At 44.3% G+C, this 12,807-nt stretch overlaps 1 long non-coding RNA gene across 8 annotated transcripts in view; it reads right to left on the minus strand.

Annotated features, from left to right (window-relative positions):
* Positions 1-214: 214 nt before the first annotated feature.
* The window catches only part of LOC141579862 (uncharacterized), a 225,336-nt gene continuing 212,743 nt past the window's right edge, over positions 215-12,807 (minus strand). For 7 of the 8 annotated variants that reach the window (XR_012511941.1, XR_012511940.1, XR_012511935.1 and 4 more), the window contains one exon: positions 215-1,002. This is a non-coding gene — a long non-coding RNA (uncharacterized LOC141579862). Of the gene's footprint in view, positions 1,003-2,627; positions 2,784-12,807 lie in introns of all 8 variants that reach the window. The other variant, XR_012511938.1, reaches the window with a different exon arrangement.

Below are 12,807 nucleotides of genomic sequence, written 5' to 3' on the forward strand. Positions count from 1 at the left end.
ACTTAAAATCCAATGACTTTGCAGGGCCGGAAGAATTTTTTCTGGGATAACGTTTCAGCTCCATGTGGGCTTTGGTTGGGGGTGGGGGGGTGTACCTGTTTCACAGGAGTGTAGGGGAAAACGTAATTACCATTAAACGTTTTCCTTCAAAGATTTTGCAATCGAATAACTAGGAACAGCAAAGATTTATTGTGAGAGACCAGGAAAACGTGGCCATGGGAATAACGTTCATATTTAATTGATTTAAATGACAGCCTCAAATACAATGCAATTAAAAACATACAATAAACATGTGGTGAGCTTTTCAGCATCTGGGTCTATTTAAATTGCTCTTGTTTTTCAAGATCAAGGGTATTATTGATAAAAACAAAAATCTTTGTAATCACTAAATTTAATCCAACTACCGATGATGAGAAGACCGTTGTAAACATGAAACATAACTTGAGAACTAAAGCTTACATATTTTCCTTGTTGGGGAGGCATGTTTTCAGTCATTTGCATTGGAGAAAGCTGTGGAACCATCGAGGCAGGCTTTGTGGACTAACGGGCTGCCAGAGAGTGTCCCCAACCAGCTGGCGCTTCAGAAGGATGCAACTGTTGGCCACAGCAACCCTGAGCAGCAGTTGGTAATACCTTTGGTCTCATCCAGGCATTGGGAGAGGAGGAAATTGAAAATTAGTAGAAGGAAAACAATGTCCCTTGGGGAGAGATGTTGCCTGAGAATAAAATATAAACGAACCTGTTTATGCTTGGCTTTAGCAATTCAAGTTTTAGATTTTTATTGATTCCTTCTTGATTCCGTGGGGGAACTTCCGCCATCAAAATCTCAACTTAAAAATATTTCTTGAGTGTGTGGTCTTGGGCACCATGGGGGTTAGTATATGATTCCTCTTCCTGCTGGTGTAGATGGTTGTGCACTCACATGGGTATGGGCACTGCTCTGGAACCATCCAAGGTGTCTTTTCTGGGAACATGGTGGCAACAGCTATTGGTTGGTTTTCTCTATGCAAAGTAAAACAACGGCAAATTTAGAATTTTCCTGTCAGAGTAAGAAAGATGACAAACACTGCTAATACCCAGTCTGGAAAAAAGGTGGGGAAAATAGGCACTTCTATGCTGTGGATAGAAGAGTAAATTGGCACAACATTTTTTTGGAGAGCAATTTGGCATTGTCTATAAAAATTAAAATGTATGTACCCTTTGAACCAGGAATTCTACATACAGGAATTTATCCCATGGAAATACTCACACAATTATGGAAAAAAAATAGATATATTCATTACATTATTTATAATAGCATAAAGTTGGAAGCCCCCTAACTCTTCATTAGGGAATTAGTTAAACTACGGTAATTCCATAATCAACACGATGGAACACTGTGATTATTGAAAAAAGATGAAGTGGATCTATATGTGCCCATCTGGGAAAAAGTTCACAATATGCTTAAAAAAAAAAACAAGTTGCCCATCAGTGTGTGTGTGTGTGTGTGTGTGCGCGCGCGTGCGTGCGTGCACGCGTGCTTTTATTTATTTATTTATTTCTGGAAAGAGTGAATTTTGTTTTCATGTGCATAGACTGTTCTGGAAAAAATATATGGTGTTCATCTTTAGGGAAGGACGATTTATGGCATACTTTCACTTGTTACTTTATAGACTTTTGCCTTATTTGAATCCTTTTTTTTGTTAAAACAAGGAACCTGAAATATAAACAGAAACAGACTTATAGAGAACACACCAGTGCCTGCCAGAGGGGGTGAGGGAGGGGCAAGATAAGGGAAGAGGATTAAGAGGTACAAACGACTAAGTATAAAATAAATAAGATACAAGGGTGTAACATACAGCACAGGGAATATAGCCAATATTTCATAATAACTTTAAGTGGAGTGTAATCTATAAAAATATCAAATCACTAAATTATGCACCTGAAATTAATATAACATTGTAAATCAACTATAGTCCAATTAAAAAAATAAAAACAAAAATGGAAACTGTTTCATTTATAAAATTAGAAAATCCACAAATAATACTTTTTAAATATAAGTCTATGGGGGCTTCTATGAGATGGGTTTGGAGAAGGTTAAATCTTCGTGGGAAACAAAGGTTTTCAGCCTATGACATTATACTCCCTCCCTGTTCAGGAGCTTTGTCTCTGGGTCTCATCCTCTCCTCCCCATCACCTACACTCTGCTCCAAACCCCATGATGTGTGTGGGATGAGGTTAGTAGATGCCTGCTTGCTGTCCCCTGGGGTTCAGCTGTTTGACATCCACTCTACCATTTCCCCTCCTTCTTCTTTCCTAGTTCCCTCTAACGCCATTGTTCAAGACTCTCAAATGACTGCCCTTTCCCTCCTTCCCTTTCTCCCCTGCCCACTGGTCCAACAGCCAGCTCAGCTGGTACCCAATTCACCTTTCTTATTGAGATGCTCTCCTCTCCTCTATGTTCCTCTTTGCTCCACTCAGCTCATTTCACTTGCCCATGCTCCTCCCTCCTGCCAGCTCCATGCGCCATCCCTGCTTAGTTTTCCCCTCCTCCCTTCTCCCTGCTTAGTTGCCCAGTTTTACTTCTCTGCAGATGACTCCTTCCTCCAGATTCCTAATCTGCCCTTTCTCTTAAATCCCAGACTCACACTTCCAGTTGTTCAGTGGCTGTCTCCTCTGTGATGTCCTCTGCTGGCCAGCATCCCAAATTCAGCACACCAAATCTGGACCCCATCCATTCCTTCCCACTTCCCAAAGTAGGGGAGTAAAAGTTTTCCTCCACCTCCTAGGGTCCCTGGCTGGGTCTGACGAAAATTGACAAAGACAGATTAACAGGAAAAAAGCATACAAATTCTATTGAATTTTAAATAGAGTACAGACTCAAAGAGCAGGAATCTTTTACACCTTTTAGACAAAGAAATGATAAATTTGCAAAGAATTAACAAGACAGAGGGGTTTGGGCCGGGGTAGAAAAATGGTGGAGAAGAAACTTGGAACATAAGGGTGAGTTTAACAAGGTTTGTTTGTACAGATTCCTTGGCCCCAAATTCCCTGTCTCTGGTGATAAGAATGTCTTCCTTCCTCCTGGTGCAGAGAGTATGTATCACATGGGAGTTTTATGACCTATATCAGGGAAGAAGCATGAGTAGGGGAGGTCAGAGTGATCTTCCCACTTCTGCTGGCTTTTTAAAAAATTCCTTCAGTTTAAGATATGCTGAGGTGCCATATTTTGGGGTAGCGTGTCCTAAATCCAACATCTCTCCTCTTACGTTGACAATGTCACTTGCAATCTCAGGATCATCCTCTGTCTTCCCCACCCCTCACACCCAACCAGTCATCAAACTCTGCAGAAGCAGCCTGCACAATACTCCTCCATCTCTTCTTTGCATCCCCAGCAAAGTTGAGCAGCCTTTCCTGAACCCCACATCCTAATGTGACCACAACATAAAGCACTGTGCTTCCTTCTCTGCCACATGTATCTGTTCTAGTTTGCATTGACGTAATTATGTGTGTGTCTTCAGCCCTTCCACCCTATTTGGATCATGAGCTCCTTGAAGTCAAGGACCTTCTTATTGACCTTTACCTCTGCAAAACTTACACAGGGCTTCATGGTGGTAGGTGCTCCAATTACATGCTTGCTGGATTAACTTGAATCCCAGACTCCGAGTGCACAGCACTGACTTGAGTTGAAAGTGTCCCTGTTACTGCCTGTGGTCTGAGGACCCCATTAGACCTGGCTCCCACTCTCCAGAGAGGCCTGAGGAACAGGTGCTACTTAGGTCCTGGTGGTTGTAAGAAACAATGGCTTATTCAGGTTACCTCAGTAGAAAAGAAGATCTATCTTAAGGATACTGATGGCCTGGACCAGAATGTGGTCTAGAGCTGAGGGAGCTAGCACAGGCTTCTCGCCCTTACAGTATTTCTTCATCTTTTGGTGTATCGGCTCCATTCTCCTCTTGATAACTCTTTGAGTCTGGCTTCTGTTACTTATTACTTCCGTTCGCATGTAATTCTGGCTTATACTAGATTATCATGGCTTCTCTGGTTTCTTCTTACATTACAAACCTTCTGTTTTAGCTTTATAGCTAATTATATCCTTTGCTTGGCATTCCTTGGTTCAAATGCCATAGAAAGGGAATCTAATGGGCACAGCTTACTTTTTGGATTGGCTGCCCTTGATTCAGGTTTCTGCCTCTGGTCCAATCAGCTCTTGCAGTGGTGGAACCGAAGGAAGGATGGGAACGTTAAGGACCAAATATGGCTACGTAAAGACTTCCCATAACCCAGATGTCTTCTGTCAGAATAGCATTAAGGGTATAACAGGCTTCTGAGGTTCTGCCCCATTTAGGGATGTCATCCAGTGCTGTCTCTAGCTGCTGCACTGGGAACCAGGAACTCAGGTAAATGTAGGAAGGGTCAAGAAAAAGAACCTCCTGGTTGTCTGGAATCTCAGTCCTCTCATAACATCGCCTCCCCCTGTCCCCAACACACCTTCTCTCCAGACACTGAGAGCATTTTCCAACATGAGGTACATGAGGGTGGACAAGTTAAAGGGAAATCAGCAAACAAAGCAGTCCTAACACTAATGTGAGGAAATGCTGTGCACTTTATAAGCGAGAACATCGATCTTCACTAGGGAGATCACAAGGAGAGGAAAAGGAGATAAACCCAACTGCGAACTTGATACCCAGCCAATGCAGAGGATGAAATAAGCCAGGCCCTTAGGATGCTGAAAGGAGAATCTAATAAAATGGCGATTGATGTAATCAAGAGTAACTGCAGGTTTAGATATGAGAGTGCATTGAAAAGGATTGAGTATTGATCTTCCAATGCTAACCACAAAGAAGACCCACCCTAGCCTTTCTGTTTGCAACTTCAAGCGAATTTCATAATTTGCCAATGGATTTGTCTTTTCTGCCCTGCAGAAATCTTCTCTTGGTGTGTGCATGAAGATATTTTGAAAGCAAAAAGAAAACCTAGCTGCAGATCCATCTTTGTTCTGTATTTAGAAGCTACTGTAAATCCCTCACTTCCTCTCTTCCTTCCACCCTTTTTTTTTCCTTCCTTCACTCCTTCTTTCCTTCCTTCCTTCCTCCAGTATTTATGAACATCTCTTTTATCCAAGACTTAATATTCACAAATAGAGTTTTTTTTTTTAACACAGCAGCAGGAGAAATACAAATACATATAACACAAAACGAGTCTATCATTTATCAAATGCTTACTATGGTATTGTTCTAAGCTCTTTACATGAATCAATTATCAGCCTTAAAAGGTAGGTACCAATATTATCCTCACTTGTAAAATGAAGAAACTGAGGCACAAGTGGTTCAATAACTTTCTCAAGATCATAGCCAGAAAGTTGGAGAAAAAAGCATGTGCCCTCAGTGTTAGCAGGACTGTTAGCAATGTTCGTGGACCACTGGGGCAATTGCAGGATGTAGAAAGAGGGAAGCTCAGGGAGGTGGGGTTGGGGTGGCGGAGAAAGAAAAGGAAGAGGCTGCCGGTCAGTACTGCAGGGGTCGTCTAGACCACCCAAAGTGCCATCAGAGTCGTTAAGAAACACGGAAGCAGCGGACGGGGAAGGCCCTGGAACACAAGTCCTGAATTTGAACCCTGCTTTACTGCCTCCTACCTCCAGGACCTTGGGCAAGTCTTTCACCCTTTCTTTCCATAGTTACAATCAACTGAGGAGGCATTTTTATACTCTGAAGGGTTGTTCAAATGTTTTATATGAAATGGCCATGGCCATGATTGAGCAGAGCTACTTTCTGTGCCAGTAGCCAGCCCTCGCTCTGTAGTGTAAGCCCAGGGTTGGATCCTCAGCCCTCAAGCAAAACAGGTTTACATTCATTGACCTGTCCCTTCAGTAGAGTCCCAGCAAGGCTGTGGGGTCTGGAGGAACCACCCCGAGGAACACTCAGGAAGAGAAAGGCCAATGGCTTTTCTTAGGAGAATTTCCTCCAGGACTATTATCATCTTTCTCAGACTGGCAACTTCTAGACCTTCATAAGAAATTACTGAGGGCAAGATAAAAGGGAAGAGAGGCCAGACACAAATGGCCACATATTGTATAATTCCATTGACATAAAAAGTCCTGAAGAGGCAAATCCACAGATACAGAAAACAGTAGCAGTTGCCAGGGGCTGGGCGGGGGGAAGGGGAGAGATGGCTAACGGGCATGGGTTTCTTTTTTGGGGTGTTGGAAATGTTCTGGAATTAGGTAGTGGTGATTACACAATCTTGGGGCTATACTTAAAATCACTGAATAGTACACTTTAAAAGGGTGGATTTTGTGGTATGTGAATTAAATATCAATTTTAAAAAGATAAAATTAAGAGAGGAGGCTCCCAGCAAGGTTCCCATTGCTGCAGAAGATTTCCTCACTGTGGTGGTCTCTCTGAGGGGAGGGGAACCACAGGGCCCGGTGCTTCAAAGAATGCAGCCCATTGGGGGGCCCAGCCGAGGAGCAGACTCACAGGCAGCCCCCCGCCTTGCTGCTCCCAGATGGCCTGCGAAGAGAGGCAGATAGACACCCCTAGGCCCGTTCCTCGCTGGGCAACCGTCCCCAGAAGACCAAAGCAAGTCAGCTAGGGCAGAAGGGCCCCAGGTGGAACTTCGGCCTTTGAAAGCGCTTCAAGATGGTCACTGGGAGAGGAAGCTCTGACCCAGAGTCGGCACACACTTTGTGGTTTGGTTTGGTGGTGGGCTTGAGGGGGGCTCCACGTCAATCTCTCCTTCCTCTGGAGGAGGCCATGGGAGGAGATTTTTTTTTTAAAGGAAATATAGCAAGTATTCATCTTGGTCTATAAACTCAGGCACACACACACACCACTTTGTATGTTCTTTAAATCAACTTAATTCCAACTCTCAGCCCTCATCCTGTGGGCTAGTGGGAAGTTTACTCATTGTTGGCTCCACCTCCCACCTGGACCCAGGCGGTACCAGGATCTGGTTTATGTAGTGCCTGGAGATGCGGAAGAGCCTTCAACCCTTAGTGACTCCAGGCCTGAGTGTTCCCTTGAAGTCTGGAGGCATGGGGTGGGGGTCTTGGATGGGGTGGGATCCCACTCATCTTTCCTGCTGAGGTCTTGCTACCTCCCCAGGAAGCTGCCCTGAATTATGTGGGGGTCCTCACTCCTGCAGAACCCATCACAGCCTGTTTTATCCATTAGATTCTAAAGCCCAAGAGCTTTTCAAGAGCTCAAAACATGTCTGATCATCAGAAGAAACTCCGTGGGCTCCAAAACACGAAAAAGAGCACAGCATGATGAAAATGAAGAAACATTTAATTGTGTTCAAAAATCTAATACTGTTATCTTCATCAACTGTTAAACGGTATTCATGAACACTTCACTCTGTGTGAAAACAGTCTGTTAGTTAGTGTCTCTCCCTTTGCAAGAATGTCTGAGTAAATAACGTTTGCTAAGTCACCCTTGGTCAGGGAAAAGTTAGCATCACTAGGGAACAACTCTAGAACAACCAAGAAGCGGCATTCACACTTCGCCAGTTTTCTTACAGCAGAGCTTCTCCAACATCGATGTGTCTGGTGAGGCGCTTGGGGATCTAGCTACAATGTAGTTTTGTTTCAGCAGGCCTTGGGTGGGACTGAGATGGGGCTTTTCCAGAAAAGCTCCCAAGTCGGGTGCTGGTCGTCCCCAGACCACATTTTGCATAGCAAAGCTCTAAAGCATGCTTTCATTTATTGCTTCTTGTTCAAGAACTTCCAGTTCCCACAGCTGACCTCAGGGTTAAGTCCAGAGTCCTCTGCTGTATCAAGTTTTGATACTGACCCCCTCTTTGCCACTGGAGTCCCAATGAACTTCTGTGTGCAGGCAATGCTTACCCCCGCCCTCAGGCTTATTATTTGGCTCAGGCTGTTTCTTTACCCACAATGCCTTCCCTTCTGATCTCTGCCAAGCAAGATCCCATCTCCCCTTCAGCATCCAACTCAACTGCTGCTTCCTCCGTGAGATCTGTCCCAAACTTGCCTGCCAATATTGCTTCCTTCCTTCCTCAAATTCAGTTTTTGTCATTCTCAGTTTGGCCCTGATCATGTATTCTCTCCTGTTATTAGCTAACTCTTTTGAAGATGTCTGTCTTCTCTGATGAGGCTGTAAGGCCCTGGCGGACGTTGCTAAGGTTTCCCACTTTTTCAGCAGTCTCTAGACTTGGCTCTGTCATTAATTAGCCACATGAGTTTGGAAAAAATCACTTTATTTCTCTGGGTCTTGGGTCCCTCGTTTGTAAGATGAGGAGTTGAACTAACTCGGAGACCACTGAAAGCCTGTCTGCTTCTGAAATTCCTTGGTTCCATATGGTTCTGACTGCCCCATGTTGCCTAGGACATGGTTGACATCCAAGAACATACCTCGTGGATTTAATTAAATTGAAATTTTAAGCAAGGAAAGGCTATATGTCCCTAGAGAGGTCATGAATAAATGGCCTTGGGGCAATGCAACAAATCATGACTGCAGGAGAGATTCATTCTTCCTGTGCCTCCCCCACTTCTTGGAGGCCTCTCCTCTGCGTCTGGAATTTGCCATTGTTTCTCAGTGCTAGGTGCTTCCCTCCTTCTGTTCTTTACCAGGAGCACAGAGAAAATAAAATGCAATGCGGGAAATGCCTGGGGATGTGAGACAGAAACAAGAAAGAAAAAGAGGTGGGAGAGAGGGAATGGGGGAGGGAAAAGTAGGGGGAGAAGGAGGGGAAGGGCGGAACATGAGGTCATAATCTGGAGGGACCAGACTTTTCAGAAATCATCTGTCACAGCAACCTAGCCACCAGAAGATGTAAATAAACGAAGATGGTAATTCCATCTCAGACTCGTGGCTCTGTGAACAGCCTGTCCAAGCTCTGCTCTCCCAGTGTGTGATGTCACCCGCATGCCTTGAAGGAATTAGAGCCCTAATTTATTTATGGTTGGGGATATGCTATTCCTTATGGCATTGCAATTGTCTTTATTTTATAGGCTGCTTGAAGCAGATTAATATGATTGGATCATGCAGAGGATACATACCAACAAAAGTCAACAAGTAAGCTCTGGCTAGAGGGACACGGCGCTCCCTCCTCACGGACAGCCGGCAGCCCAGAGCCATGCGAGATCTGCCCCAAAATGGGGCTGTGGGATTTTCATCTTCCTTGTGGGAGTCTCCCTCAGGAAGCAGGGGCTCTCCAGTGGGCTAATCGGGAATAGTCTGAGCAGGAACATTCTTCTCAGAGACCTGGCCTCAGCAACCGTGGAAACAAACTGTCAGCAGAATCAAAGGGGGCCAGAATTCAAGAGGACAACTCCCCCATGCTTGGAGTGGAAGCAGGACTTGGTTCGAACCACTCCACATCTCATCTGGAGGGTCTGGACCATCAAACAGTGTGGACTAGCGTAAGGATTTGGAGTCAGAACTCCTGCATGCCCATCTTGGCTCTGCCACTGTCTGTGTTGTCCTGGGGAAATTCACTTATCTAAACCTCAGTCCTTACACATGAGGTGGAGATAATATCTTCTACCTCAGAAGGTTGTGGAGAGGACCAAATGCCAAGGCAGGTTAAGTGCTTGATAATCTCCGAGTGTTGCATAGATAGTGGCTGCAGCCCAGGGAGGAGGTGTGTGGATGACCTCACCTGCAGCACAGTCCCTCCACCGGAAGCTCCTGAACTCCCATGGGAACCAGGTCTCAGGACAACAAAGCCACTGACTGGTCTCCTACATCCCTCACCCTTTGACCAACCATCCTTCTGGGTACTGACTGAGTCCTCTCTGGCTGAAGTACCTAGACACTAGACTTCTCCAGGCTACAGCGCTAGCAGGCTTTAGATTCTCATGGGCCAGGGGTTCCTTCTCTCTCGTAACTCTCTCTCATCCCTCTTCTGCAGAAGTAATACACATGCTTTGTTCATTTGATGGTTTTATACATTAACTTGTCTTTCTTGAGACCATGGTAAGCATTCATTACTTTTCCCCTTCTAGATTCCAAGGTTCTAGAATATTCTGGGGTTTTACTTGAGGAAAAAAGAACATAGAAGGGAACTGTAGTTGATAACTATATAACTTACTATATCCTAATTCCTCTGGGACACAGCTATATGTATTTAAAGAAATTGCCAAATGATGAAAGAGAGAAAGAGAGGAAGAAAGAAAGAAAATAAAAGAAAGAAGGAAGGAAGGAAGAAAGAAAATTTACACAACTGTACATCTGGCATATACTGTAATGTCTTCACCTGTGAAATGAGGAGTTTTGACGGAACGTCTCTGGCAGCCACATCCAGTTAATAATATCCTATAGATCTATAGTTTATCCTACCATTGGCAAACACATTACATAGAGTTTCCTGCTCATAACAGACACCATTAGTTAATCACAGCACTATTACCTTGTGCTTCAAACAATACCTTTCCAAATCATGTTACCACTTAAGATGAAACCCATTTGTCTCCTGGGTTTACTCATTCAATCATCAAGCCATTATTGAATAACCCTCAGTTTTTCACTTAATTTATAAAAAATTTTCCCACCTTGCCTATTCTCTTAGCTTCCTCAGTGCAATTACCATGTGGAAACTTCTATAAGAAAAATGCAATTGGTATGATTTCAGATGAAGCACTGAGGAGCAGCATCATGGAAGAGGTGGTATTGGAAATATTATTAAAATGACAACACTGTTGGGGGAGGGTACAGCTCAGTGGTAGAGCACATGCTTAGCGTGCATGAGGTCCTGGGTTCAATTCCCAGTACCTCCATTAAAATAAATACATAAATAAATAAACCTAATTCCACCCCCCCCAAATAAAAAAGACTGAAAACAAGCAAAAAAAAAAAGTAACAACCAAAAACCAACAACAACACTAATAACCACTACTATTTAGCAGAGGGTCTATTCTATGACAGGCATTGATTGAGTCTACCCTTGATCTTACTAATCCTAACAATACTTCAAGTACTTGTTATTTTTACCATCTTACAGATGAGGAAACTGAGGCTCAAGAAGGGTTAAATCACTCGCCCAGGGACACACAGCATACAAGTCGCAGAACTGAGATTCACCTTTGTAGCCCGTGGTGGGTTGGATTTTCATAGATTGAAACAGAAGGAAGGAGACAGAGGAGGCCCCTAGTAGCATCAGCAAAAATGAAATATTTAGGCATAAATCTACCAAAGTACATATGTTTAAGATCTATAAGAGGAAAAAAACAAAGCTCTGATGAAGGATCTCAAAGTTGTTAAACCACGATGAAAGCTATCTCCTTCAAATAAATGGAGAGAGATTCCATATTCATGGATAAGAAGACGCAATACTGACAAGATGTCAGTTCTTCGCAACTTTATCTGTAGATTCAGTGCAATCCCAATCAAAATCCCAGCAAAGTTATTTTGTGGATATCGGCAAACTAATTCTAAAATTTATACGATAAGGCAAAAGACCCACAATAGCCAACACAATATTGAAAGAGAACAATGTTGGAAGACCGACACTGCCTGATGCCAAGACTTGCTATAAAGCTACAGTAATCAGGACAATGTGGTCTTGGTGAAAGAACAGACAAATAGATCAGTGGGCGAGAATAGAGAGCCCAGAAATAGACCCACATAAATTTAGTCACCTGAGATCTGACAAAAGAGCAAAGGCAATTCAGTGGAGCAAAGAGAGAAAAATGAATGGTGTGGGAACAACTGGACAACGTGCCAAAAAAAAAAATGAACTAGACACAACCTTACATCATTCATAGGTAGAAACTGAGTGGAGGGGACAGAAGAGGGACCAGGAAAAGAAAACTCGATACTTTTAAAAAAACATATTGCAGTTAATATTAAGATGGGATCAGTGTTAGATGAACACACAAGGAAAACTGGCCCATTTGAAGGCAGGCCCATATCTTCCAGAGCAGAGAGGGCCACCCAAGGTCACCAAGCACTCACCAGGCCAAGAGGAAGGAGCAACGAATTCACTAGAAAACTTCTGCAGACTGGGGGGCCTTGTGTTTCAGTCCCTACAATCTTGCTACAGAAGGCGGCAGGCCTCAGGGCTGGGCTCATGTGCCGTCTCCTCTGAAGAGCTTGGAGGCCGGGTCATGACTGGATGGACAGGTTCCAGGATGGGTAGAAGGGTCCCTCCGCTTCATGGTTCATTGTGAAGAACAGAGCACAGAGGGGTTGGTGGCAGTCCCGTCTTAGTGAGGTCATTCTCTGATCTCTCCAGATCGGTGGAGAGAAGGGTGTGTTATTCAATGGTCCCTGTAAAGTCTGGCTACTGAGAGGAGCAAGGGTGTGTTGGGGTGGGCAGGCCAGGCTGAGCCAAGTCAGTGCCAGGTTTGGGTTGTATTCTGCAAAATAATTTCTAAATATCGGGTGGGAAGGCGGCACAAATGGCCTCATGAGACTCTGAGTGGGAAATGACGGAGCAGGATCACCCCATAATGCCTTCTCCAACAGCCTAAGCAGGGAGTGGGTAGCATGACAAGGAAAGACTGGGGACCAATTCCAAACTTGATTTTAACAGAATTTCAGGGCTTTCAGAAGACAGGGTGAGTGAGGGGAAGGCCCAGAGATGGCCAGCCAGTTAAGGAGTGTTTGTTGGAAGTGATGGCTGGTGCCCTTCTCTGGGACGGGGATGAGGGCGAGAGAGTGCGAGAGAGGGCGAGAGGATGTTCAGTGAGTGAGAGGGTTTTCACAGTAACTTCCCAGCCCTGGCCTCTGTTCCTCATTTTGAAGTGAGACATTGGAGATGACTCCCCGCCGTGCCTTCCAACTGTCAATTCTGTCCTGAGAAGATACAGAAATCCCTTGTCTTCAGGGAACTTAGAGGCTAAATAAGGAGGCTCACCTGGAGCAC

The sequence above is a fragment of the Camelus bactrianus genome, chromosome 15, assembly GCF_048773025.1.
Source record: "Camelus bactrianus isolate YW-2024 breed Bactrian camel chromosome 15, ASM4877302v1, whole genome shotgun sequence".
In the NCBI taxonomy this organism is placed as follows: Eukaryota; Metazoa; Chordata; class Mammalia; order Artiodactyla; family Camelidae; genus Camelus; species Camelus bactrianus.